Source organism: Mixophyes fleayi, chromosome 6, assembly GCF_038048845.1.
Source record: "Mixophyes fleayi isolate aMixFle1 chromosome 6, aMixFle1.hap1, whole genome shotgun sequence".
NCBI classification, from domain to species: domain Eukaryota; kingdom Metazoa; phylum Chordata; class Amphibia; order Anura; family Limnodynastidae; genus Mixophyes; species Mixophyes fleayi.
In genome coordinates, this window is record NC_134407.1 from 216,526,940 (window position 1) to 216,530,970 (window position 4,031).

The 4,031-nt window shown below is 43.7% G+C and overlaps 1 pseudogene; it reads left to right on the plus strand.

Annotated features, from left to right (window-relative positions):
• Positions 1 to 1,068: 1,068 nt before the first annotated feature.
• On the plus strand, positions 1,069 to 1,275 carry LOC142095913 (U2 spliceosomal RNA; annotated as a pseudogene).
• The last annotated feature ends 2,756 nt before the right edge of the window (positions 1,276 to 4,031 follow it).

Below are 4,031 nucleotides of genomic sequence, written 5' to 3' on the forward strand. Positions count from 1 at the left end.
AAAGGAAGACTGAAAGGTGGAATGGAGTTTCCAAATGTGGAAGTGTATTTGGGTGTGAATTATGTGGTACAGGTGTTGAGGTTATGTGAGAGAGAAAGCAAGGCGGCATGTATGATGAAATACATGGCTGGGTGGATGTTGTGTAGATTGAAGTGGAATGAAAGAAGTTTAAGTTGTCCGATGGCATTTGAGGTGGTTGGGTGGTGTAAGGTGATTGAAAGTTTTGTGAGAAAGTGGGACTTGGGGAGTATGAGTAAGGAAGATTTTAGAGATAAAAAGAAAATTATGAATGTTTTGCGCGGTAGAGAAATTATGTGTAGTATTGAGGGTATGAGGTCCTGGGAAGCTGAGAATACGTGGAAGAATGTGAGTATGGGTGGGATGAGCAATAGACAACGTGAGATTATGTGGTTGGTTTTGCATGGGGTTTTGCCTGTGAGGGAAGTACAAAAAAAGCGTGATTTGGTTAGATCGGATGTGTGTCCTAGAAGTGGATGTGGGGGGCGTGAAAGTATTTTGCATGTTGCATGGAATTGTAAGTATGCTCAGGGTGTATGGAAAGGGCTAGGATGTTTGTGTAAAGAATTAACTGGGGTGTATAAGATGACGTGGAAAGTGGCTTTGTTTGGTTTGGGTGGTTGTTGATGGTATGTGTTTTTGAGTCTTTGTGGGACGTAAGGAATGTGTTGGTGTTTAAAAGAGATGAAATTGCTGAAAGAGAGTGTATTAAGATGGTTATGGGTAGGTTGTATATTGTATACTTGTGGGATAGGAGAAACAAAGGGAGTGATGACGCTGAGGGTATTTGGAACTTTCTGAAGTGGAAGTACCTTGTTAGGTATAGATAATTGGTGAGGGTGGAATGTGGGCGATGGTTTTCATGTGAAAGTGGGGAGGGTGATGAGGCCCAGTTTGTTTTGATGGTGTTTTTTTTTTTTTTTTTATGAGAGATGTAAAAGGCATTTAATATTTGATAAATTTAAAGTAGAATTTTTTTTTCCATAATGATGAGTTAAATAAATCACAGTGAAGTAACGGTGATGGATAACCCATATAGGGTATTTGATTTTAAATTTTAACCTGAATGGAAAAAGAAAAAAAAAAGAAAAAAAAAAAAAAAAATCTGTTCTTATCAGTTTAATATCTGATACGCCCCCTATCTGGGGGCCATATATTAAATGGATTTTTAGAACAGGGAGATGGAAGAAGAGCTTGCTCTGTCCACTCCACGCATTGACCTGGTATTGCAGTACTTCCAGGACCGGTGCACTTCTCTTATACAGTTATCAAAAAATAGAATCATGTCTCTTTTCAGAAACAAAAAAGCATAAGAACAGATTTTTGTCTCCTGTGTCTTATTTCGTGTCAGTTTATTGTGTCTTTTTGTTGTTTTGTTTCTTATCTTTTAGCAAACAAGCATTTGCAGATAAGAAGACCCTTTTCTTTGTCCAAAAGGATTACTGCATTGATTCAATTATTTCTTTAATGGAGCAACTTGTGATTTGCTAATTCAATTGGATCTCTGAATGAATGGAACTATTAATCTGACGTAGTGTGTCTCCCTCTTGTGGACCCAGTGACGGAATAAAGGCAAGTGAGGATTATGACACACCTTTTAGAACCCTGCTGTTGCAGCATGCAGCTTCCTTGTCTATTTACTTGCCGGTGGCCCGAGAAACAATTGTGATGCACCTTGAAGTGCTGTTTCTGTGACATGCTGTGAATATTCCGATAGAAGCTGGGCAGACAGTGTGATTCATTGCCTGGGGAGACGAGGACGGAACGGCAGGCCGACTAATCAGCGGGCGTCGCTGCACTTATGGTCAAGGGGAGGGGTTTATGCAAATTCTGCAGGCATCTCGTTTGAAAAGTCCTCGGCTCATGTGCGTGCCTTTGCAGACCGAGAGGTGTAAGGAGGGTTCCAGTGAAGGTGTCAGGCTTTTCAGGCTAGTCGGGCCTAGAATGTGCAGCAATGGAGTGTTGTGGGCCGCCGCTGAAGAGAGTATACGGCGTGTGGTGTGGTTGTCTCCTACAGTTGTCAGGCCTAACCTGAGAAGCGGGCGCTTTCCTGGGTCCGATTTCGGGTTATCGCTTCTCGGCCTTCCGGCTAAGATCAGGTGTAGGGTTTATTGCCCAGCCTGGTCTGGTCGGGAGGTTTTTCTGGAGGTCCTTCCGTGGGGCCTCCCGGCAGCGGGAAGTGATCGTTTGGAACCTCGGTACCTTGGATCGTGCGACTGGCAGTATGGCTGCATTTAAGAACACCTTTCGTATTTCAGTGGAGGAAAATAGAAGAGAGATCTGCACCTTTGAATATATTGTAAAAGAAGTTCTGGAAAGTTTCTGCGGAGTTCAATTGATTTTTGAACTTAGATGTTTGCAAGATTTTCCAAGGCAAGGCCTCTATGACATCACCTTCTTTACCTGGAGTAATTGTATTAGAACCTTCGAATTCCTGAGAAGACACAAGGACAGTCCAATATTGGAAGGGATTGTAGTGACCAGTTTATTCTCAGGTCAAGAAGTGCCGATTACAGTGCATTCCTACAATCCTTATCTGGCGAAGGAACACATACAGGTCTTTTTGAGGAGCTATTGTGAGTATGTCAAACCTGGCGAACTTTTAAAAAACGTATACCAGATCCCTAATGGAAAAATAAAATTCTGGGCAAAATTGAGGCCAGATAGCAATGGTATTGGGGGAACCATGCACCCCCCTGCTAACTTTACAATTGGTGGAAGCAGATGCTTCCTTTTTTTACCCAGGCCAACCTCAATTTTGTAGGAAATGTTTCCAATTCGGTCACGTGATGCAGGACTGTGAACGTGAAAAGGCTTGTAGGAATTGTGGTAGGGAGGGGCATGAAGCCAACAGGTGCCCCGATGATCGGAAGTGTGACCTGTGTGGTGCAGCTGACCATACGTTTAAGAACTGTCCATCATTCACGCAGCAAAGAAGGGAGGAAGGGGAGAGGTTGCTGTCATTACGAAAGGAGAAAGATGATGTCTACCAGAAGGTTTATGGGGCGGAAGGGGCGGGAGACGTAACACCAGCTGCGTCACCGAAGGCATGGCAAGGGGTCAGATCCCCCAGTGTCCCTGTTCAGGTTACATCAATAGCAGCTGAAACTGCTGGTGGGGGTGTGGAGGAAATATTACAAGTTATGGCCACTGAAGAGAGTACTGTGACAGGAACAGCAAATATTGAACAGTTTATATCACCTATGGAAGGTGAAGCGGTTCAGACTGTGGACACTGGATTTGATAGCGAGTGTCAGATGTCGGACACTTCGGAATTAGGCGTGCACGTCAAAACCATCCCCGTGCGTAAGGCCGTTCAGGACGTGAGGAGTAAAAAGAAGCCTCGGCTCGAGGGGAATACTTCTATATCCACGGATCCCATGCAGAGTTTGGATGCCATTGACGAGGAGCTGAGTGGAGTCGTTCATAAGCCTGGGGGGATAACTCCCATGACTCAGAGTCCTGGGAGTCCAATGGACATGTCCCCGCAAAGTGTCGAGTGCAGTCCGTTGCATGGCACGCCTTTGCAAAATATTGACAGGCTGACTGGGCAACAGGAGTTTTCTGATAACGGATGAGAGTGATGATTTTGTTTTTGGTTTAAGCGATCATGATTAATGTTGAATATTGCTGATGTTAAGCCTTTCTTTGTTGGTTTTGTTTTTATAATTTTTTCAAAAAAATAATAATGGCAGAAAATGTCAGGTTGAAAATAGCATCAGTTAATGTAAGATTAATCACTAACAGGCAGCGACGGGCTGTTATACTGCAGGATCTAAAAGGGATTAATGCAGATGTTTATTGTCTTCAAGAGTGTGGTTTGAAAGGGGAATTGTCACAGGGTGAGTGGCTGGATGGGGTGTGTGTGTGGTCGGGTTCACGGGTGAATAAGAATGACGGGGTAGGGATTATAGTAAATAATAAGGGTGTGGTGGTAGATAGATATATTGTTATTGAGGAGGGGAGGTGTATCGTTGTTTTCCTTTGTTATAGGGGGTGGAAAGTGCGAGTGA